General features: G+C 29.3%; 1 protein-coding gene across 4 annotated transcripts in view; it reads right to left on the bottom strand.

Moving 5' to 3' along the window:
- LOC129958259 (focal adhesion kinase 1-like) overlaps positions 1-9,300 on the bottom strand; it is a 104,693-nt gene extending 95,393 nt beyond the window's left edge. For all 4 annotated transcript variants that reach the window (XM_056070575.1, XM_056070578.1, XM_056070576.1 and 1 more), the window contains exon 1: positions 9,182-9,300. The gene's annotated coding sequence lies outside the window, so the exon portion shown is untranslated. The remainder of the gene's footprint in view (positions 1-9,181) is intronic.
- Between the last annotated feature and the right edge of the window lie 17,419 nt (positions 9,301-26,719).

Genomic DNA, 26,719 nt, shown 5'->3' with positions numbered 1-26,719 from the left:
TCGCTCTCGGTGAAAAGTACTGCGTCTCTCCCTTCAATTCATACAACATTTCTTCAATATCCCTTTCTTTTTTATCTCAGGCCGGCATCATTATCATCCCTCTGCGGGTCCGAACTAAGGTGGTCTTGGCTTTCATGCCCCTCCCCATCTCTATCAGTCTGTCTTTATTTTTCTTATTGTGTACAAGTGCCTAATATCAATCTCAACGCATAGCAAAATATATGAAATTTTGATGTAAGCTAGAATTACTACAGACATATGGCCTTTAATGACAATATACAACAATCTGTGACAAAATTTAGTTAATTTGATTAAGAATTTTGTATCAATAAAATGTTTTGGCAGATTTGGTAAAAAGGATATTTTGGCTTCATAGATCGAATTGTTGCATTATTCACAGCGGATGTACATTTAATTACTATCGATAACGATTAACAAGGATACATATGTTTTATATGCTTTTGGACCGAAGCATTGAAATCTTCCATCTTCTAGTACAGTTGCCCCCTTTCACAATGGGATACTAACTGGACAAGAAGTTAAAGAACTCCTCTATTTTTATACATGTACTATAAATGTTTCTTGAACAGCTTTGAGATGATTATTTTTTTTTTGCAAGATTTCTTATTTCAACCATTAAATAAAGTAATTTTCTCCTTATATAGCAAATTGTTTTAATCTTTTTTTGCTACCGGGTACCTCAAATTCGTAAAAAAGGCAGTAACTAAATGATTAAAAAGTAATTTGTGCATTATTACGAAAACTATAAAAGGATGCTAGTTAATTGCCCATCTGTTTTCGTGGAATAAATTTCAATAAATACACTCATACTTAAAAACACGGTGGTTTCACTTAACAATGGATATGGACTGATATTATGGATTAGAAGGAATAAAAATTAGACTGTAAATTGACATTTTGAGAAAGTTATTTAGTTTTCATTATGTGCAGAAAACACGATAGATAGGAAGGATATTCTAGAGTGCATGTCTCTAATCAAAACTTTGTGTATTTTTTTATTGCATATTGAATAAAAATATGCGTAATTTCAATAAAAGAATATTTGCTGAAATACAGATAGTATTTCAGTTTCGACATGTAAGCTGACTTTTGCCAGTCTCCATTTTTTTTTTTTTTTTTTTTTTTTTTTCAATAAGAGGTACTGTTAATTATGTGGTATTGGCTTTGTGTATTGCGAGTTCGAGTATATTTTTTTTTTCAAGAAAATGAATTTTGCAAAGAAGTTAAATCGGACTTGTATATATTGTACTCAAATCTATGAGAACGGGCTTTGGTGTTACTACAATTTTTTGAACACAACTTACAATTATGAAATCCATCCTCTAACTTGCTTTACTTTAACAAATTAAATCAAATTAGCGTATTTTTACTGCAGTATGAAAATTATGCTTGGAATCATCTTTAAATACAAGTAAATTTACTTCTGGAATGAAAACCAATTGGAAGAAAAATATATCTCATATTTCAAGCTAAAGGCAATTTCAAATTAAGACGCAATTTCGATTTTTTTTTTTTTTTTTTTTGAAATTTGAAATAAAATAAGATTTGGCAAATTAGGTTTTGAATCACATACCCATGTATAGACTATCTTCATATTTGACAGCGTCGTAAACACTTTTATTGAACTTATTTCATGTTGGTAAAGATAAAATTTTGTAATCGATTTTTCGATTCACTTCCTGGTGCTTTAGAGAATTCACATTTCATACAATTGTATTTTCGATGACACTGGTTTATCTTTAAATATATTCAGTACTTATTTATAATCAATCATTAATTAAATTTTGATTCTGTGCCATGACTCCCTCTAATAGGGAGTTAGAGAAATAATAGATAAAAAATCGAAAAATTATTAGACATAAGACAGAATATATGGAAAATAGAAAAATAATTAAATTTTAAAATGTTCTGCTGCTTAGTATACTAATGGAAATGTACCTCAAAATTTTTTTGTTTAAAATTTATAATTTTAAAATTAAAACGAGTTTTTATAAAATCAAGGTTTTGGAACTTCCTAAACATTATTCAATACCACATCAAATTTCATCATAACATTATTATCTCATTATGGTATCATTTAATTTAATCAACCAGAATTAAATAAAATGAAAATTGATTCAATTAAAAAATTTTTTTAGATGAAAGCTTTATTAACAATGCTCTCTAGTATACAGCATAATAAAATTACAATGATCACATAAATCTATTTGAGCATCAAAACTTTTCTGTAGGTTAAAAAAAGTTAGCATTCCATCCACGAAGTAGAGCTTTTATTAAATCTTTCATTCAAAATATTCCATTCCAATTTGCTGTATCAGCTATTAGACGTTATATAATGGAATCATACAATTTCTTTTGGAAAACTTTCCAGAGAATCGCATTTTATAGGGATCCATAGCTAAAAATAACAGTATACAAAAAACACCTCAACATTTTATAGATGGAATCTTTATTGATATTAACTTATTAAAACAGGTCTCGAATGAACAGTAAAAGCACAATATAAGTTAGGAGTTCGATTTTAATAAGAATTTCACTATAACAAATAAATTTAATGCATTATCCACGAGTTAACCTATTCGAAACAGTCCAAACACCGTTAGCGCAAAGAATGTCCGAGTCAAAAAGACAAAAGTACACCGTGTATGCAATAGTAGTATTTCAATATCACTGCAATTCAATAATTTCAACTTCTGAAAATAACCACCACCACCCCTCAAAAAAACAATGCGCAGTCTCGAATGGGTTAAGGATACAAGAATTGCGTATTTATAACGAGTAAAAAATAAGTAAGCTTTTCTATATCATTCGTGAAATACTGAAATAGAATTTTCTTAAACTTATTCTTACTTTCTATCTTTTTTTTTTAAATTTGCTTTATCCAAAAAGTATTCTGAACTATTTCTAAAAACATTTCTGGTACCATTATGGAATGGGCATACTAAAATATACTAATCTGGTGTAATATTCATAATATCAAACAAAATTAAAATCAGTTTTAAAATGAAATTCTTACAGGTTTTTTTCTTTCCTCCCCCCCCCTCCCCCAATCTAGCAGTTTTTTCAGATATTATACAGATTATATTACAGACATGTTCATGTGTGCAGTTTAGACCATACAAAATTTTATTCAAATTCACGCAAGACCATTGTTTCTTTTCATATAAAAAGACACGCGTCAACTACTTATATGAGAGGCCCATTAAAGATGCGAATTGTTATGAAACATTTACAAAAATATTTATACGTTTATTTATTACTGGAAATTAATATTTTGGCAATTGTTGAGGGCCAGATTTAATTTTTCTGACAGCAAAAGTTAAAGATGAAATGATCGAGACACAAAGAACTGTGACTTCCTTCATATTTTTATTATCTATATAAGATTTCATATTTAATTTAAATTTGAATATTGCCTGGAGGATAGGATTTTTTTTTTCGTTTTTTTTTCCGTTGCATTAAAAATTCATTATAATAATTAGCATAATTGCCGTAAAAATTTTGTAATAACTGCCTTTTCGACGTAAGTGAATCCGAAGAGATGATAATAATAATATCTATTATATTTTTAGCTTTTCTTTATCTCTTAGCTTTTGAATCGATTAGCTATTTCTTTTCACTGCTTGGAATGTATTCCAAAGAGCACGTAAAGTGGCACACTTCAAACATAAAAAATTTTCAGATGATCTTGAAGAAGTCACACTACAGATTTTAACTCACTAGAAGTTGAACCAAATATGTGGATAATTACGGGAGGGGGGAATGGACTTCAATTTTTCATTTCTAGAATACCTGAACGCTGATAAAGATACGGAAAGGCAAATAGTGATACTGTTAACAAAAGTTCAACAGTGAAACAGAAAGACGGAATATATAAAGGTCTCAGGAAAATCCCCAGCAAAAAGATTTTACAGAACTATCGAGTATTTTTGTTTAATTCATAATTTTTCAAATGCTTCAGCATAAGATATGGAAGCATTCTAAAAAGAAAAGAATTATGCTTTAACAATGTGCAAGTAAAAGCTTGTTTTGGATGAGTCTTTAATAAAAACATTTGTAAATAAAAAGATAAAAAAAATCTACTTATTTTATTTTAAGCGTTCTTTAATTACTATCATCAATTATGATTCACTTATAACGAGAAAATGGTTATTGCGAAAGTTTTAATTCAAATTTAAATTAATTAAATGAAAACTTATAAATATCAATAATTTTTAAATGAGGTAATAATTCTTTGTGTATAAATCATTTCAATTATGCCTTTTGCGGACAAACTAAATTTGGTTCTCAATATAATAGTTTCTGATAACAAATAAATATATTAAACAAATATTTTTGTTAATGTGTTTTATCAAATCGTATCTTTACAAGTAGTTGATGCATGTCTTTTTATAGAAAAAGAAACAATGCACCGGCATGAATTTGAATAAAAGTTTTTATGATCTAAACAGAATGAATGAATGTGTCCGCCAAATTTAAATCCGAAAAATACTGCTAGATTGGGGGCGGGGGATATAAGTTCACTTCAAGGTTGCTTTTCTCTTTGTTCTATATGAAAGTATGAGAAGGTCAACATATTTTGCTATGCTCATTTTTTATTAATAACCGAAGTATTTTTAGTGGCGATTTAATAATATTTTTTGGAGAAAGCAAAAACCTTAAAAGAAATGGAACGTAAACTTTATAATAGTCTGGATTATATTTATGTCACAATTTGATTCATTCGCAGTAAAATAATAAATAAACCTCAGAATTTTAATTCTATATTTACAGAAAATTTAGCTGAGATAAAGTACGAGAATGGGAAGACAAGATACTACGAGTATTCGGTTGGTTTCATAAACAAGAAACGAAGTATAGGAAATCTGATTTACCTATAATTTGAGCAATCCATTCAGTATTCTCATTGTGACGAATCAATTACTTAGTTTTATGCATACTCTGTGTTATCCTGATCGATTTCCTTACTCTAGCCAAGTAGGCTTATACCCACAATCAAAGAGGATATCTCTTAGGTTTTAACAGTAAAGCTACAGATTTTGCTCTTTGTTCATTCTGATTGACAAAAGCAATTTAATACAATATAAGCATTTGTTGAATTTTCAGAATTCGATCGGCCATTCATAGCAATTTTTAAGCTTGTTAATGATCCCGTACCTGCCAGAAATTTTACTCTATATTTCGTAATCGAGTCCTCTTTAGAAAAACTTTAAATAAGAAGATAACAGATGAAGAAACACTGTTTCCTAATGATTTTACACCACTAAATTCTATACTAAAAATTTTTTTTACGAATCTGATACTTGAAGTATTTTTAATTAATTATTTTCTTCTCACAACTGCCTTTATCTCGAACAGCCTTTCTTTTTACTTTACAGTAAAAACCATATACATTTTTAAATTTATATTTAACTTATTATTTTTTACGAAGTTACATGATGTATAAATATAAGAAAATAAAAAAAATATATATATATTTGGGTTCCTACAAAGCATTGATTACTTCATTTCATTAATCTACATGAGGGTTATTTGGATACTCATATCGTAATTTTGAACTACGTTCAGACCCATAAACAAACTTGCCAAAATCAAGCTCAACAAATTTCAGGAACGCAGAGAAGTAAAGACGCAGTACTTGAATACACACTGTATAAAAGCGGTCATTAACATTCACTACATGAATGGGACCATACTAGTATTTAGAACTAACAGGAGAAGTATGTTTATAAATATCCTATGGACTAATAGGGTTGGTTTAGAATAAAATTGAAATAAAATTTTCACAATTTAATCTTAGAATTTTTTTTTTTTTTTTTTTTTTTCTCCGTAAGGCTCAAAGATTCACTCAAAAATATCATTCTTAAGGTTACATCTCTCTTAAAACTATTCATATAAAACATCAAAAATGAAATCGAAGTTTTCAAGATTTTTTGTCTTAATGAATCCACTATGTTAGACACAAAACTTAAAACTTTTCTAGCAATATTGTTACTATATTAAATGCAAAATATGAATAGTTTTATGGGAAATCTAGAAATAAATTAGCTATAAATCATAGCGGATAGGGCGCAAAAATAAAAGAAGAACCGAGTCTCGGTTTTGTGACCGAAGAGTCGAAGACTCAAAATCAGATTCAGACAAAGATCTACCATGTACGCTGACCTAATCCACGCTAAATTCTCCGAAGTGAAACTTTCTCCTAATGGTGTGGTGTGGCACTCCACTCTTTTCACTCTCTGAAGTTTGGCGAGCGGGATGCCGAACTTCCACTGTCTAAAGTGTTGCCAAAGCATGCGCGTACTTCACACTTTCTATGCTCATGTGAAATGTTGTTAAGATCTTAAAATATTTCGGAGAAAACGAAACAGATAATATTACCTCCCCAAAAAGTTAATTTAGTTACATTTTGTCTCATTTTAAAGGAATTCAATTACTATATTGAGAACAATTTCGTATCGAGACAAATGACGGATATACCAATTGAACTGGAACTTCACTCTCCAAACTTTTACATCATATTTTTTCTGACAAAATGTGGTCCACTGCATATTAAATATATTCTATATCGATGAGCCCAACGAATTTTTAATGGAATCGATTCTCTTACTCCTGCCCTCCGTTTGTAAAGAGCAGCTCCTGTGAAATTTAGTGCTAGTGAAATATTTTAACATTTTTTGATGTCTAAATCTGTTCTTTAAAATGCTTAGAAGCAGTTTTTTTTTTTTTTTATAATTATCATTGTACCTATATTAACGATTAAATGCGTCAAAAACTAGTTTTCTTCACTATTATTTTCAAAACTAAAACCAAATCTGGGTTTAAATTGGCATGTTTTTGCATGTTATATGGGAATTTATTGAAAACTATATCTTTAATGGATTAGTTACCTCTACTGTTTAATTAGAATACACCTTTCGTTTCAGAAATATACTATCTTATTGTTTCAACTAAGATTTGTGTAAGAGTTTGAGGATTATGTGTAATTTTTGCATGGAATTCAAGCGTCTTTGAGCTATTTAATTTTGGCTTATAAGTTAAGGATGCTATAATCCGATGAGAGTATGACGCGCGGCTACAACTGTTAAAGGGTTAAACAAAACATTCCGCGTGTACACACACACACACACACACACACACAAAGAATACCTCTTTAAATTGGGTGCTTATTTAGTGCTGAATCACTAGTTTAACGTAAAAAATTATAATTCTGTATGATTTTTTTACTTCCACCTCAGAATTTCTATTATTTAAACAATCGCTCTAAAAAGACATTGGGAATAAATTTAATTTTTCTTCAAACTGTTTTATGTTGAGTCATAGAAAAGAAATGATAAAAAAAAAAAAAATGTTGAACGATTATTCCAATACGTTAGAAAACGAAACAAATCTAAGCATTTATTTGAAGCTACATTATAATTTTGAATAATAACCTGGTCGAGAACGACAACTGAGCTCGAACTTCACTTCCCAAACTTACTCGCCACTTACTTTTTAAAATGAAAAAAAAAAAAAAAAAAAAAAAAAAATGATAAAAAGTAAACAAAAAAATTTGATCAAAATATTAAAGATTGAGCTTATTTAATTTAAATATGCTGGTGCACACTAAAATTACCTAGCTTATTCCCTTTTATAGTAAGTTTTTTAGTGAAAACTCAATTTCTTCATTTTAAAACTAATAAAATTAAAATTGTCAGAAGTATGAGCAGTAAGAAAACTGATATATTAAAAGCAAATGGTAGAAATGCCATTTATTTTATTCAGCAAATTTATTTGTGCATTTACAAATTCGCCATTTATTGTAATCAGCAAATTTATTTGTTCATTTTTAAATAAATTGTTTGATATCAAATTTTAATATTAACTCTCTGGCCGAAAACTCTGTCAGTATGACAGCTAAGGTGCATGTTATGTAAATGAGCATTGAAAGAAAAGTTCGCTTAAAGTATTAACTTTAAAAAATTGAAGCTGATATGAAAATGTGTAAATTGACGATACTGTCATATTGAAAATTATGCGTTATGTAGGTGATCTGTTCGAAACCCACTATTCGGATTGAAGATAATAGGGGAAAAAAAAAGAAGAAAAAAAAGAGTAACTTAAGACTAGTACATTTGAAAAAAAAAAAAAATCTGCCGATAGACATATAATTTAAAATATCTTCAAAATTTTCTATTCTACATATCAGCATACAAATTAACGAAACAGATTTCTTTCCAAATGAAAAAATTCCTAAGTTTTTAATTAAAAAAATATTTTTCCGCTACCAACACTGGATTTTTAACAAAAAAATGCTAAGATTTCAGTTCCAAGATTTAAACAGATTTAAATAAAAACATTCAACTAAAATGAGAAAAATGCAGAATGAGGTAATACAATATAACAAAGAAAACAAATTTTGGAGTTATAACTTTTCTTTTCTTTGATTGTATTTTCAAAATAAATAATAATTTACAGAAATTTATTTTAATATCTTCAGTGTAATATTAAAGACTTTTAATGAAGAATTTCTACTTCTTGGCATCTCGAATTTCTTATTACCACCGGAAGATTAAATAATAATTTTTCTTCGCATTAGTTCTAGTCACATAAAAATGAAGTATAAAGTGAAATTATATTAACTGATATCATTGGTTGTATTTAAATACTAATATGGATTGCATGAAAACGTTGTTTCTAATCCTTTTAAAAATTATCAAAATAGCATCTACCTTATTTGTAAGACATTTTTGTTAAATTTAAAATGTAATTCCATTATTATTATTAATTTTTGTTTAGCGCAAAGAAATTAAAACTCTCATGAAAAAGATTGTTCATTCAGCATATACAAATACCAAATCCGTAATGAGATCTAAAATGCATTCTTTAGACATATGATTATTAATTTCTATTTGCTAATAACAAATAATACTACGAAATAATTTTGAATTTAAGAAATTGTTGCACTTTAATAAGGATGCATTAAATTTATATAATCACTGCTGAATGAATACATTCTTCTGATTTTCATTTATTGTTTATCACAGCAATAATTTGTTCTAATTATTATAAATGCAACTATATGAAATTATAACTCAAAATTTCCCTTTGTTTACTATATAAATTTGCCGATTAGGCTTAATCCATCCAGACATTTTCATAATATTACCAAAATATTTACCTGGAGATTACAAGCTATTCATCTATCTTCTCCAATTTCGACACAATAAACATTTGCTTTTATATTAAGATACCTTTTGTCATTCTGTTTATGAAATATGTCGCTCGTAGCGGAGGAAACCTGTGAACTTTTGCCTGATACTTGGCAAAGACTCGCAGTCGCAACAAAAATAGCCTTCCAACAGCTCGTTCGCGCTCCTTTTTTCCCCCCTAGTTCCAATTTTGTTTGAAGACTTTCAATGAACTCTTTTAAATTTAACTATAAAAGAAGTTCATTTTAAACACTGGTAATTCAGTATCAAATATAGAAATTTTAGATAACGGATAAAAGTAAATAAATATTGCCTGCTTTCCCTTTTAACCCTTTATTATTTTGCTTTTTAATTACTTAATTAGATAACACGTTCTATTTCGGGAATGCACTCTTTTACCGATTTAATTAAGAACCCATAGAATACTTGGTGTTTGTGGATTTTGTGTAAATTTTGTATCGAATTGCATCGTCTTTGAATGATTTAATTTCAAGTTATAATTTGAGAAACGGTAATTCGATACCTCTGGGATACGACGATTAAGGTGTTAAATTATGGTCAAATTTTCACACCACGGTTGACTTCCGAATCCCTTTATTTTTATAAGAAATTAGTTTAAAAAATTAATGTTTGCTAAACAGATGCTCTAAGTTCAATTATTTGTTATCTAACAGGGTTTGAATTATTATTTTCCTACATTCTAATTGCAAATTTTAAAGTAAAAGATGCACAAATATGAAATAATTTTAATTAGAATTTCTGCGCCTGTAAAAAATAAAGAGTGCAATGTATACTAATACCACTTATTTACTCTCCTTAGCCAGTGGTGGATTTCGACAGTAAGAATAGACTTAGAGCACAGAAGGGAAATTGTTTCGAGCATTTACGCTATTGTGAATTCAGCTTTAGCTTAGCTTAGCATAGCATAGCATAGCAATGTACACTGAGTAGATTTTGTGTCTTTCCAGATTTTTGAGCAAAAAATGGTCACTGATCTATCAAAAATTTCTATTGATAAGAATAAATATTTATAATGTTTTAGGTGCTAATATGTTTTTAAGTATTTAAACCATTATTAAAATGTCTATAATAACTAATTTTCATTTCATTCATCAGCAAATGTGTTCTTTCTTCAATTCTACAAGAAAATTCTTGGTACGCTTCGAAATTCCGATAAATAAATTAGTGCAAGCACATTCATGTTTTATCTTTCGTTACTCAACCCTTTCCCGTAACGTAATATCAGTATGAAAACACTTTTTTGATTCACCTATGAGATGTGACCGTTGTAATTTCTTTCACGGAGAAATAAGATATTTTGTCTAATTTCATTTGTTAATCCCCAGAGGATTAAGGCTTTTATTTAGCTAACTGCATTGCATTACTATTTGGTCACTGAAGAGTTAACGTTTTGTTGGAAAAAATGTATCACCATACAATAAAATATTTTTAAAGCAAGCATAATGAGCTCTCAAAATGCTGTCTGAAAAGCTTTTTCGAGCTCCAAATTGAGCAGATTAGATGTACATATATTATCTCTTGTGAGTAAACATAAAAGGCCATTTAAAATAGTTGCTTTTTGTTTGGTTTTCATTTCTTAGGGGCAAGATCAAAGAAAAATTATCAGAAATTTCATACTCAAACTCATGACTCAAAGTTGAAAACTGGAAGAATCTTTCAATATCCTTAATTTCAATGAAAACAAGTTTGATTCCCTATTAAAACACTTGATGGCTTAAGAATTAGAGGCAAGCTTAAAAAGAATAACAAATACTATATTGCCTGTAATCCTTATTATAAAAGCAAGTGAAAACAATTATAGACTTCTATAAATATAATATGCTTCTTTTTTAAAAAAATGGCCCATAAATCAAACTGTGGAAATTAGTTATAAAGGAAAGAACGGAAGTAAGGCGAGCATTTCATTTCTGGGGGAAAGCAGATATATAAAAAATGTCGGTTTTTATGATGAATTTTGCTGACTTAAAATATAATTTTGAAATTGTTAAATATATAAAAGTGTTCATTCTGTGAAATATACCTTCTTTCTTTCATTTATTATATTATATATATATATATATATATATATTAATTTTCTTTCATTTACCTGTACTTTTTTGAAAATTAGAAAATTCTATTGCGCATAAGATTCATTACTCTACAGTATACTAATCATAGAACTTCAAAGAAGGACAAAAACAGACAAACGAAAACTTCAAAAAGTATTTAGGAAAAATAATGAATTAAAATTTTGAAAATCAAAAAAATTTCAAGTGGAAAATGAATACAAAAAATTGTCCTAAATAAATTTATGAATAACAGATATAGAATTTTTTTCTTCCTCTTAAAAATTTTTGGCCTGAGCTTTCTTTTTAGGGAGCTTTAATTTAGATCATTTCTTTAAATATCGGGAATATCAAGTCAACTGTTTTTTAAAAAAGCAACTTTATCCAAATGTTTAAAGTATATGCTGATTCGAATTGCATTACAAACTGTACAAGATAAAGGTGATAATACAATAAAGCAAGAAATTTTAAAAATTGAAGGTAGAACATTTTGCAATTTAAATGTTACTTATGAAATATTTACGAAATCCAATAATTAGTTGTTTCAATCTAAAGCCATTTGTAATTTAACATACAGACATTACAATTCTTCTAAAATTATTTTTGAATTGAATGAGATTCAAGAATTATTTTACCGATTCACATTTGTGTGAAATAAATATGAAATTTGTTTTTCTCAATTCTTTTGTGTTTCAGATATCGAAAATTATCCTAAGCACACGTAAAAGTATATGATACATTCCATACCATACAAAAGTATATGTAAAAGTATAAGTACATTCCATAAAAACATTCTAGGATTGATCTGAAATCTATTCCTCCATATTTTAATAGAATTAAAATGATAAATGTAGCATAACGAATTTAAAACTCGATTTGGAAATTTTTTTTATCTCATAACTAATGATAATTAAATTTCAAATTATATTAGAAACAATACAGATGAAAACAGGACTTCCAGTTTAAAGTTTAACCTATAAGTAAAAAGTCAGTTTTGACGAATGAGAGCATCATTTTCATGTAAAGCAGAATCGACATTTTTCTTAAAAGGAGCGAACATAGTTATACCAATTTCATGTTCAAAAAGTTTTTTTTTTCTTTCTTAAAAAAAAAAATATTCAACTAAATGTCAGTGAATATTTCGTAAAAATGCGAATCTGAGATGGTTTTGACATAAGGACTGATAAATCCTTATGACTGTATGCAACATTGCAATCGTATTTTTTCAAATTTGATAATGTTCAGAATAAAATATCATGGTTAATTATTGTTCAAAATTTTCTGATTGATTTGACAAAAATGACAATAATCATGGAAATCTCACTCATCTCCCTTCAAGCCGGTCTTGCCCATCTCAAGAAAATTTTCATGCATTTAAATAAAGATTTTAAAATTTCAAGTAAGACGTTAAAAAATAGTTTAACCTTCCAACATCAAGCAATTTTTTAAACTTTTTCTGTATGAAGATTGTTGTTTTAAATCACTATTTATATGCAAAAGTACAAATCAAACATTTCTGCAATGAAACGAATTACTTTATATATACTATTGTACAATAGCGTCAACTTCTAAATTATATGGCCTAAGCGCGATGCAATTTCGGATTTATCAGTCACCCAGCCAGTTTATCACAGAAAGCACGATACATTGTTGATATTAGAAGCATAGAAATCTCAGGACATTTTGAAAAGAAACATATCGTTATTCAGATCGTTAAAATGTAAAAAGATCTCGTTAATTTCTTTTCTTTAAAAAATGCTTTTAATGTACAATAACAAATGCTTAATTAATGCTTTTATTACACAATAACAACAGAAATATATTACGCTCAGCCTAAGCATCTGGGATGAAATGAATAAACCGGCTGTTGCGAATAGCAATTTTGGGTTTTAAGACTGACATATAATAAATTCCATTGAAAGTAATAAATGTGACGACCCTCGAACAGAGGTACTACCCGTCATTGGCGATTGACTTGCTAACCAAGTAACACCATTATTAGCGTACTTTCCAGAAAAGCGATAATTTGCTTACTTACGCAACAAATTCTCATCCCCATAATTGAGGCTTTCCACAGGATTTTTAACACAAAGCAAATATGGAAGAAAACTATTTGGACAATAAGTATTCAAATAAATAGTTCCAAATCATAGAAACAATAGAATGGAATGAAAATGTATTTACAAAAAAAATGAGATTATCAGGAACTAATATTCACGTAAAAAATAATCAATATAAGATGCTAATAAAGGAAGAAAAAAGAATTCTTGATAACTGAAACCGGTTTTTTCCCCCCTTGTTTGAATTTTGAAATCCATCTCTACTGCCAGAAAAAATCGTAAGTAAAAAGCAGATAAAAAAAATGAAAGCAGAGAATACAATGTATTAAAAACTAAAAAGTACTTTTACCTGCTATGAAGTTCACTATCATGCATAGAATTATAGACTATAATATTTAAATCTATAATTAAATTAGAAATTGATTACAAAGACGAAAATTGCTTTGACCTGTGTAAATACATCGAGTGCTCTTCAAGTTCTTAAATGGATTTTAAAAAAAATAAATCTTCTAAATAGGTTGCTTCGTCTAATTAGGAGGTCAAACAATCTCGTACGTCGAGGGGTTAAAAAGATTATATATATATATAATGTATGTATGTGCTTCTATATTATAGATGGGACAAATATATAGCATATAATATTCAGTATCCTTACCAAGAACATCCTTACCAAGAACTGGTGGAAGAATTTCATTTTATGAGCGGATAAATCCTTGGATGAAGATCAAATACCATTCAACATACGCCATATATGTCGGGTTAGTTCACATTTTATCTATCATCCTCGGTCAAATGTCGAGGCATTAGTGTGAGTTGGAAAATCGGACTGCCTGCTTGTACTTCTAACTTTGCCATCCTTTTACGATTCGTAACTATGAAATATGCTTCCAATAATTCCTTCAAAATGGGCATTAATCAAACAGAAAGAGTTGCATTCAAAATGCGAAGTATTTGCGTGAATGCTTCAGCGGTATAATTTGTATTTCTTGCATTTGTATAATTTTTGAGTCTAAAAAAATATATTTGATGAATAGCTTTAAATTATTGTTTAACAGACATCCCACTTTTTGGATTGCTTCTGTTAAGCTAAATATATTATGAAACATCGAAGATTATATTCGAAAATAAAGTCTGGATCAAAATACAGACGAATGATGAAAAGGGTGGCATAATTATTAATTTCAGAACGTAAGCAAATGTTTTAAACATTTTCAGAAATACTAAAATGATAGTTTCACACCAAACTATTGACATTGTAGAAAGAACAGCAGCTAATAAGGTTGATTCACATGAAGTAAACATCACATGATGTATACGACTGCGCATGCCATCTAAATATCATTCGCATTGCTTTCATCAAGGAATCTTCCATTAGCATTCCCACCATAGTATTAAGCGGATCTTTTGTTTATTATCGATAATTTACTTTTCATACTTTTATTTTCATTCCATCTTTAAATGAAGATGATATTTTTGTACTTAAGGGTACTTTAATGCAAAAATGATTGTAATGATAGGACATTTTTAAAATTTCCTTTCAATTATCCCTTCTTGTTGCAAGCTTGGGTCGTTGACATAAGAATAGATGGTTTTACGCCTGCTTCAAGCTCGGGAATGTGTCCAGATCACTTCGAAGGAAATTCCCTCAACGAGTGCCCATTCACCATTCATAGGTAACTGAAGATGAAGATATACTAATTATTAAAAAAAAAAAAACTCTTAAGGAGAGAATTGGCAAAAAGATTGAATAAAACAGCGAGTGCAATTCTAACTTACTTCATTAATATTTAATGAAATTTCTAGTAAGTTAGAATGTAATTAGAAAGCTTTAAAATGTTAATATGACATTATATCATCTTTGTTTCCTTATAATCTTTATCTTAATGTAATTGATATAAGTAAACAAGCTCCATTTGCAAAAAATATCACTCTCGACTTAAAATGATCTATTACTAAAATATTAAACCTGGATAGAAGTGAATAATTTTCTTGGTGACTTATTTAATAAGTAAATATTTCACAAAAAGATGGTTCAAATCTAGGTCAAGTTTTATAGTCGATATATTTTATTATAAGTAAATACAATGCGGTGTCTAAAAAATACTTGGTTAGTATATAAATGTAAAAGGATGAATGATTAAAATTATATTAACTCTGATTATAGTGGGATGTACTCTGTTTTTATCCTATACATAAGTATTTGACAAGAGTAGCAAGAATAACAAGATTATTCGGGAAGGACCTTCAATCCAGAGAACGTTGTTGAAGACAAAAAGATGAGGGCACTGATAAAATTTATCAAATAAAGGTTTTCTCAATATATTATTCTCCGAGTACTGAAGAGGATCTTCACAAACTAGCCGGATTTGACGACCAGCTTCCTTGTATAGATTATAGAATTTTTGGCTGTTAAACAATTAACTTCAAATATAATTTCTTTAAAATTCCACATTGTTATTAATGCTTCTGAAAAACAAGAATTTAATTTAATCAGTCTACTATAAATTACTCACGCGAAAATTAAGAAATGTATACTACAAAATAAAAGCGGGAGTTTAAATCCTACTAAAAAGTTAATATCCAAAGTAAACAATTTTTGATCTTAATTTTAACATAGACAGAAGCACGCAATTGAATTTTTGATGAATGAGTTTCATCATTATATTTAAAACATTGTTACGTACTTTCTATCTAATTAAATAACAGACTGTAGAGTCATTGTTGACTGCATTGAGTTTCTAATGTAAAAACCTATGATCCAAAAGCAGGACATCATTAAGCCCTCTAAGTACCCTTAGGCATTTGGGGTCCTTTCCCTCCTTCCTAACTTCTAAAGTCGTACGCATTTTAATTGATTTTTATTTCATCTCTATATCAAAGTGTTTTAAACAACAAATTTTGACAAACTGAAATGATAAAATATCATATTGCGAATCACTATCAAGAGATTTGTCACGTATAAAAAATTTAAATTTAAAAATATTTTTTTGTAAAGTAGTAAAAAAATAAAATACCGACAAAATTTTTTAAAACAATCTAAATTCTATTTAATTACAGGATTGGACTTTTTTTAATTACAAAGAAAATGATTTTGTAGAATTACAAGGCAATTTAATGTAAAATTTGTAAAAGATAATTAAATAAGAATATTGTCAGAATAAATAATGTTTCCTTAAACGATATTTTTTTTTCTAATTTAAATAAGCCTGAGTGCACGGCCTTTGTAAATTGAATGAAGGTATAAAATTAAATTATTCTGAAAACACTACAAAAAAAATTCTGGAGGCTTCCCCTCCCCCTCAAAGTTGCGATTTCCTAAGCTCTTTACTTTGATAATGATACTACTTTGCTTGTTTGAGAATCCGGCTCGACCCAGCAAAATAAACAATGGCTTCCAGTTTCTACATAAAACTCAAATATTTTTAAAAGTATTGTATAAAAATTATAGGTATGTCTTCAAGAGATATCAGCTTCATTTCACTATTATACTGCGATATATCGGACAAAAAACTTTTATTAAAAACCAATTTATAGATATGCTAGAGCCACGTAATGTTTTGATAGAAGATAAAGGTTTTCAGATTGAACAAGAGCTACAAAAAACAGGTGAAATACCCCAAATTTTAAGAAATTGTATTCAGTTTGATATAACTGAACAAAATGACAACTAAAAGATATTCGATGCAAGCTTTATTATAGAAAGAGCTATTCTTAATACAAGTTTTCATAATGTTAATTTTGTATTTTTATTAATCGCATATTGTGCAATTTCTTAGATCTTTAATCATCATGAATTAAATGAATGTAGAATTGTTTGTGGATTTAAGTTCTGTGGAGGCAGAAATGGAGATTATTCATTGATATTATCAAGAGAATAATCTGTGGAAGTAGGTTTGGATGAATAGAACGTTTCCAGTTTAGTAGGTAAGTTAAAGGAAAGATGGTGGACGTACTTTATCTGATAGACATTAGTAATTATTCTGGTACTTGATTCACATTTTGAGAAGTTAGTAATAAATTAGTGATTGATAAAGCACAGAATAAGACTTTTAGATTGCAATTACAGTAAAAGAATCTTATCGAAATGTGTTGCCTTGACATTGATTATCTGTTGCAGAAAGCTTCAAGAACACTGATGGGGCTAATAAGGGACAGAACGTCTTCTTTGGGTGTACAGACTAGTAGGTCTCCTGAACGATTATAAGTTAGTACAAAATGGCACTTGATGCACAGATCGAGAGAATATATTATTTTAACTGAGACGAAATTTGTTGGAGTGATATTAGTGTTAGTCGGTTGATTGGGCATGTATCGGAGAATTATTAACAAGGTGAAAATAACAACTTGGAAGTTAAATTTGGAAAATAATCGGCCTGATTCACTCACAAAAAAGGACACAAAGACCTATAAGGATAGGTCATGTTTAATTTTGACACGTATGTGGAAAGGGAATTTAAAGGCTGTTCTCAACCTTGGAGTGAGATCTCTACTTAAATAGTGTTGAAAGTTGTGAATGGTGACTGCCGGTTAGATGTAATAGTCCTGTGTTTGACATGTATGGAGAAATTAATTTGAGAGGTTAGTTTGTTGAGGAGCGTAATTGGATAACGAAGGAGAATATGATAACAATTGATTAGAGTGTCTAATTGTTGGGAACATCTAAAAAGTAAAAGTGGGATAAGTTAGGTAAGGCCTGGGTCTCGGTTTTCCAAGATGCCAGGTGAAAGGGAGATGCTTGTGGTCGGGCTTGCCCTGACGCTTGTGGCTGAGTGCCAACCACCGCGAACAAGAAAGCGGCTAGTAGAGGATGATGACTAGGGCTGACGAATATTTTACGAGTGGTTATTACGTAACCAATATCATAAAGTCACAAATACCAGTGATCAATACTTTTCAAAGAGGGGTGTGATTCAAATCCTTGATACGATCTCACTGCTGATATTTCGATTACAGGTTTTGGATCACGATAGAAAGTAACAATCGATACGATATCACTGAAATTTACCGGAGCGGTGACTTCACAGGAAAGTAACAATCGATGCGATCTGTCCAATGGAAGCTCTCGAACAAAACAGAAGAAGAGAAATATGTGAATGGATTGAAAAGTGAACGGACCAGTTATTGGAATTATCGTATCATTGAAATTCATATCATTGAAATTTATCGGAGCAGTGACTTCACTGGAAAGTGTGAAGTCGCCGCTCCACTTCATGAGAGTAACCTTGTCTTTCCGATATTCGCATTTGATGATGCACTATTCCATACAAATCCTTGCTTGTGACTTCACTTTGCATATATTCCGTTTACTGCTGGCACCATCTATTGGTAGAATATAGAACTAAAGTAAACAATTTAAGGAAATTGCATATATATTTAATTCAAATTTTTCAGAAAATGGTTTACTCCAATAAAGAAATTAAATAAATAGTTTTGGAAAAAAAAATCATATTTAAGAACTAAGCTGAAATAGATAAATTAATTCAATCACACGTTACTTAAATTAGTAAATTAAGTATTAATTACAATTAATAAATTTTATATTTAATATTACGTATTAATTTTTAATTAATAATATGATTGAAATAACAGATATTTGGAACAAATATTTAAAAATAACAATAGCAAAATTATTTGTTATTCAAAAAATCGTGGATTTTGCATCTCTAATGATGACTACAGGCACACGATTGTTTCGACGTAGTGTGCCTATAGAGAAGGGGAGGGGCCCAACCTTTCCAAAGAAACTGTTATAGTTCGGGAAATTGACTACAGGCGTAGCTGGACAGTAGATGAACTTAACAGTCAATCGCAAAAAAACCCTGTTTATACACCTTTGTTCTGTAGCAACGGAGTGGTTGGCTGTAACCAAATGTATATGTTTAACTATCGATGTAAGTAAATAAGACAAATTAATAAGTTGTAAATAAGATGATACAATTCTAAATAAGACCAGAAAAAAAGCTATATCCCCCAAACTCAAGCCAACTTTGTCTCAGGTTCAGTTGTGAGGTTTCGAATCAGGTAAGGTTATTATAAAAACGCAACCGATCCTTATAATTATAGAACAATAATCAAAAGCAAACGACATATTAATTGAATGCATTAAAAAGGATCAAATGAAAAAATTGAAATCATATTTCTTTATTGACGCTAACACTGAAGTTTCCAAGAGTATTAAGCCTATTAGAAACCCTTGGGGCTGAAACTGCAACTGGACAGTGGTGGAATTTGACAACTTGAGATCACAGGCGCTAAAAGACCCTATTAGATGAATTGTAGTGATGATAAGGAGGTAATGTGAAGAAAATTTATTTGTGCTTTTAAATTTATCTTCATACTTACTTTTTAATATTCTTTATTTAAAGTGAAGGTGATTCCTATATTACATATTTTCTAAATGGGACAGACATTACAGCGGCCGTTTCCAAATTTTGGTTTGAAAAGGAATTAAAAAAAATTAAAAAATTATTTTTAAATAATTTTTTGTTTCTCTTTATTGAAATTTTTTTAAAAAGGCAACTTTTTCAATTAAAAAAAAATGGTTTGAGCTCATAAATCGTCAGCTTTTTTATGAACTATAATGATTTTTATTATGAACTGGAAACAATCAAAAGAAAACATTTACTATTTATATTCCTTTCGAATTGGAATAAATAGTGTCAACGGCCATTGTCCAAAGGGCTGAATGGTATTTTCTATTCAATTTCATATTTGTATATTACTTTTTTTAATAAGAATGCATATATGAAATAATTAAATTACTATTATCCTATTTAAATAAACACTTAATTTATTTGAAATTTAAGATCTTATTAAAATTAATTAAAAATTAGATAATAAATTTAATTAAAAACTTAAAAGTCGATTAAAATATTTGTCAGTAAAGCAATTTTTAAGGAAAAAAATGATAGCACAAGCCGAAATCACCAAAATGTTTTATTTAAAAAAAAAAAAAAAAATTACACAATATACTTTTTAGCTACAGGATTGTGCATTTTTGAAATAAAAGGGCAATATTATAAAATTATAATGCAAATTAAATCTTATATCTATTATATTTACAATTTCATATTGTAGCTTTCCTCAATTTGTTTTATAGATATTCTGTTAACATATCTTAGAAATAAGTTATTTCCAATATTTCATATTCACTGGCCTTAAAGTCAGAGTTCATGCATTCTTGATTTGTTGACAACTTATAACTGTTTTTCAGTAACTTCAATTTCTTAAAATTTTGTTCACCACTAGCATTTGTGACAAACATCTGTAAATGTTCAGTATTGCCATAAAATTCGGAAAAAATGATTGTACTTTATTATCATATATTAATTTATAAGAATTCACTGCAGGTATTGTTTCTTCATTTATTTCGAGAAATTGTGACATGAAGTACTTAAAATAAACCATTACATCACCAGATTCAAATTCAATATCTTATGCAAAATGTTCTTTAAATTTTTGAGAAGCTTCTGAGTTCCAATGATAGTATATCCAGCGTAGGCAATATTTTGACCTCAGCTTTTCCTTTTTTCTAAGCACCATGTCTTTCGTACTATCGTCTTCGAAATGTTTTTTCCCTCCTTTTCTTTACACGTCGGCCTCATTGCTGCATTGGGAATCAATTGTTCCATTTGCCTTCATCTAGTAATAGACAAGTATTTCTAATAATCTAACTAAACCGCCACCAGTTTTTGCCATACAGATCTTTCCACCAGAAACCGAAAAGAAATGTATTCTTTATCTTTATATCAAGCTCTTCAACTTACTTTATAAAAATTGTAAATGAATATAATTAACCAGAAAGAAAAAGTATAGTAGAATGCGGACCGTTGAAGAATCGATAAAGATGAAATTATGAAACAAAGCAAAAATAAAAAAGAGAAGAAAAATTTTATGTATTTTCATAAAGACTCATGATTGCAGCAATATAGAAACATTAAATTATTACTTTAAAATTTTATTAATCTGCTGACATGGTTATGCAAAGAATTACAGCAATCAATTCAAAAAGATTAAAATAAAATAGAACGTTTGAAATTGATTACCATTATAATTATCCGAGGAAAACTATTAAAAAGCATCAACGCGTTATTAAGATAATAGTTTGTAAGATATGTTTATATGTTTTATTTATGCACAGTAAATGGTAAATATTTCAAGACAAATATTTCTATGTCTATGTCTACAGCAATAGAATGTTTCAGCAGAAAAAAAATATCGGAAGTGGCTCAGAAAAGCTAATTTTAATAATAGGTTGTCGGGAAAAAAAATTTCATTTCCAAAGTCAATAACGATAAATGAATTGCTTCTGCTCAAATGCATCTTTCAGAGTCTAGAAAATTTTGAAATAGTATCATATTCAGTGGTGAAAGTAAATTTAACATTTCTGGAAATGATGGTCGGAGGTATGCATGTAGAAACATAATTCTGAACTACTTCTGACACCATTCCCACAGTCAAGCATAAGGGTCTCAGTCCTTGTATGCCTATAAAGTAAGGATTTAGTTTTTTATCATGGAATAATGCATAAAATCAAATATTTGCACATACTAAAGAAAAAATGTTAAACAAAGCTCACAGAAACTGAGTTTTAGATTAAATATTTTTAACTGGACAATGATCCTAAACATAAAACAGAAATCGTGATTATACACGCGATTATAGAATTGTAAAATACTCCCTTTCATTCTCCAGACTTTAATATGTAATTGAAAATTTAAAATACCAATTGCAAATCTCTGTTCAGAAACATAACATGAGGAACAAACATTTAAGAACTGTTTTATAAGATGAAGGAGCAAAAATAACCCCTCAGGTAACGCAAATTCTTGTTAACTCATCGCTATGCCGTTTAAAAGTTGTTTAGAACAAATTATATATACCAAATATATATATTTGGCATATACTAAAATATTTCATATTTTTTTAAAATTTTATTAACGAATAAGACTGTGCACTCCATTTTGTGTCCAATAAATTTGTAAATTTGGCAAAGTTTAAATTGATAAAAAATATTGTCAATCCCTTATTTTTTTTATAAGTTTTGCGTATTTCTACCTGTGTCTTTAATTTTTATTATATTGGCTATTGGGTTAAAACTGAATTTAACATATTTTTACACTTTTAATGAAGAAGAGAGTATCATATGCTCAATTCTGAAAAGCACGTCAAGACTTCAAAATAGAGAAAAGCGTTAAAATCTGGAAACGGCTGAAATATACTATGACTCATAGAAGCAACCAAGCCAAGGCGAAAACTTATCACGGCAAACTCGCAGGACAGGACTGTATCTAGACTTGAGACCCCCAGAACACCAGATGGTAATAAAGCGCCTATTATTGTTTCTGATAATCTTAATCACTTTCTTCTAGTTATGGTTGATCATTTTCTTAATTAAAAATAGGTTTATGCACTTAAAGCGAAGAAAAAAAAATCGGAAAAAGTCTCTGACTTTTTGCTTTTATATTTTATCTTTTCTCCGTGTTTCCTGTTAAGTAAAAAGGAATACGATATCCGAAGCTATCCAATGTCATATACATGTATTATTAAGGCAACATATTAACTAACGAATTATTCAGCATACCTTATTTTTACATTTGGGTGGCAAAAACTTTGTTTTCTAAATCGGTAATCTCTGCATTTAATTGTTAAAGAAGCAAATGGTTAATTTTATAAATGTTAAATTTCATTGATTCAAATTATTGTTTTTACATTTATTTATTAAGAAATAAACTCTATTTTAAATTTTAAAAATAATTTCTTCGCTAAAAAATAAGAATATAAATATCTTGATAAAATTTAGTTTTTCAGTTTTTTAAAAATGAAATGTCCTATAGAAGAAAAATCGATACATCTATTTTCATTGATCAAAGAATGTCCTAAGATCAAGACCCCGGGCCACTACCTCAATGGTAGTTACAATATATTTTAGGATAGATACTTGAAATAGATTTCTAAAAAAATATAGACCATTCATGTCAGCCGGAATTTGAAAGAGAGCTCGCTGCAGTGTAAAGAACTCGGTTATCTACATATATCATGTGTGTTGAATTGTATAAACAAGGCCTATTTGCAAGAAAATGCATGCTTTATCTTCTTCTAATCCAAAGAAAGAAATGTGCTGGTCAGGGCCGGCCATCTGGAGGGTGCGGTGGGTGCTATGCACCCGGGACCCGCGACTGAGGAGGGCCCCACCGTGATTAAGAATTAAAATAGTGTTCTGAAACACGTACTGAAAGTATACAAGTTTCTTTCCACGTGGCTGGCTGAGCTTCGACTGACGCCGTAATTAGGCAATGATAGCAGTGATACCTATAAAAGAACGGGGGAGTTGATTTATGAATAAAGAAAATCCCTTCAGACATGTTAAGATAGAGCGGCGGAACTTCTGGGCGCTAGTGGCAGAAAAGCGGCTGGGTTCAAATGGACTTGTAAATCATCAATTATATACTTTTTTCTGCATCGATTGTAATATTTTTTATGCGTGCATCTATTATGTTTGTTTATATTAAGTTGCTCAAACAAAAAGTAAAACGAAGATAAATTAAACGATCAACTCCTAGCAATGCACATTGCATTACTGCTTCACCGGCCTTGATCGGAATGAAAATAATTAAGGAAGTTTAAATGTAGCAGTTGGCGGATTTGGATATATATGAAGTTCATAGTATATATATATTAGTCTTGTGCAAGTGTGCTAAATATTGTTAATATAAGGTAAATAGATTTACAATCACTTACCTCACCTACTAGGTAATAGCTTATAATATAGCATATAATAATTTGATAATTCATTCTCTAAACTGCTTAATACTCTTAGATATAACCATGTCCACGCCAAGGAAATATCCCTATGGGTGTCAAAAAAGGAAATTATCAGAAAAGAAAAAAGAAGAAAAGCTAAACTTCAAGAAGTCAAAAGTAAAAGTGTCTTCAAGAAGTCACAGGTCTCTTGGCTACGAAGTAATTCTGGCAAAGAAATAGCTTCAACTTCAGAAATTACAATTCAAACTTCATCTAGAGAAGAAAGTTCAACGCAAAGTACACAGTCTAGCAATGAAAATGTTGAAACGGTGAAATTTGTTGAAGAATCGTGTATTTATACAAATGTGACCAAATCAGAAAATAATGGCGAAAATTACAATAAGAAATATGATCAAGAGAGTATAAATGATCCTAGTTTATGGCCAAGTATTATAATTGATAAATTTAGAATGTTTTATGCTAAAATCTGACCTGTGCAACACAAAGCAGTTTTTGTTAAAAGTGCTGAAGGTAGATCATTTTCTACTACATACTATTTTAAAAAATGCCAAATGGTGAAATTCAACTTCGTCGCTGGTTAATTTATTCAAAGACGCAAGACTCCGTATTTTGTTTTTGGCCTTTGAAAGATTTTTTATAGTCTAATCTGCACTCCAGACATTAAAATGAATCTAGTTAATTTATTTGATAAATGACTCAGTGCAAACAGAACACAATGACACCCTTAAATCATACAGGTTTTCTTAAGAGATGATGAATCATCCCGCACTTATCTCATCTTTAACTCACGGTACTGGTCTCCTTGAAACTTTCTCGCATACTGTCCAGTAAAAGTCTTATCCCTCTTCCTCCACATAAAATTGTGGAACTTAGACAAAGTCGCGAATTCATTGCATGGCACTGGTGAACAATAGTTACGAAAGACAGATTTTTGGTAAGAATCTTACAATTCACTGAATATATCGTGCGGATATGCATTTTGTTCACCTTTTGTCCGGAAAATTGACAACAAATAATTGATATGGAATTCCAATTTGTAGTTACAACATAACCAATTTCATTGATTTAAACCACTCTTTTAATCAGTTATTGCTTTTACATGAATGCGAAAGTACGGACGCATAATAATCGATAAATGGTCAATCATTTGATTGTCAAAATTTGATATGTATCCATATTTTAGATGCTAAACCTGTGTACCAAACTTTATATGCATAGCTCTTAGAGTTTTGTAGTTATCGTGTTAACTTATATTCCAACAGTAAGACGGACAGACTCCCAGTGAATAAATTTCATTCAAAATTTAATAAGCTACAAATTTGGTCGTACTTCCGTATATCAAATTCAGTCCTCTAGTGTAAAGTGCTTTTACGAGTTATCGTATTCACAAACAGACAAGCATAATGCCAAAAATATGTTTTTAGACTCAGGCAGGTTTGAAACGTGGAGATTCGTCAAAATCTCGAAATCGAATTATTTGACGATTACGATTCTGCCACTAAACTTCGTCCATGAGAAAGTAAAAAAGTGCAGGATTCTAAAACAGGAAAGCTACATTTATCATGTATGAAGAACAGAGTTCAATTTTATATCGAAAGTTTTAAAATGCTAGTTCAATTTTAAATGTAACTGCATGCTGTTGTTGCTACTTTGACCTCGTAATACGAGAGAAATTCTTTAACCAAAATTGAAAACTCTTCTTTAATAGCTTGTCAAATTTAATTTTTTCTGCACTTAAAGTGGAATAAATTATTCAGTTTTGATCCCGAAGTGGTGAATGTCAGGCTGAATTCAAACTTATTTCATACGATCCATTACATTATATAAGCACATTCATTTAACCTTCAAGCAAATGATGGGATATTTTAAATCTGTTATTTGTCTTTTGTTTACATATTCCAGGAATTGCTGATAACTTTAAGTTGTTTTTCTTTGTGTGATGTTGATTCGTGATCCAGGAAGAAAAGATTATAGCAAAGATGCAAGGAAAACGAGACGATTCGTTTTTCGCTGGAGATCTGGGATCAGATTTACTCTATACTTGTTCCTGCGTTTTAGATTCCTTTTATACGAGAATTACAAGAAGGAATCATAACATCAGAGGCCGAGAAGTTTTCTTTTTACTTGTACTCACATATAATGAAAGCGATGATAATTCGAATTCGTAAAAACACATTTAATATTTGAAATAAAATTTATTTGCACGAAAAATATTCATATATTAGAAACAGCTCATTTTGTTATAAGAGTTCTTAAGGTGAGGAACAATACTTTAAAATTTTGATTCAAAATGATCCAGCACTTATGCTAATTTCTCAAAATGAGCACATTTGTTGAAGTATTAACATTTCCTAAGGAATTCTGTGTAAAAAAAAAGAAAAAAGATTCGAATTAGTTTTCTTGTGTTAGCATTATTCTTCATGTCCCTTTCCGACTCTACGTCCTTCAACATATATTTTGATCTTCTACTTAAGTAGCATTCTTATTTGAATTCGATACTGGTTATGAAATATGAGTAAAGCAGAAAAGTTAGCTTACTATATTTAACGCTCTGGTCAGATTAAAAAGAATTTAACCATGTTTTTAATTTCTTATTTATTTTTCAAAGAATCTATTC

This window comes from Argiope bruennichi, chromosome X1, assembly GCF_947563725.1.
Source record: "Argiope bruennichi chromosome X1, qqArgBrue1.1, whole genome shotgun sequence".
NCBI lineage: Eukaryota > Metazoa > Arthropoda > Arachnida > Araneae > Araneidae > Argiope > Argiope bruennichi.
The sequence above is the reverse complement of the archived record's forward strand: the minus strand, read 5'-3'. Positions and strand labels throughout refer to the sequence as shown.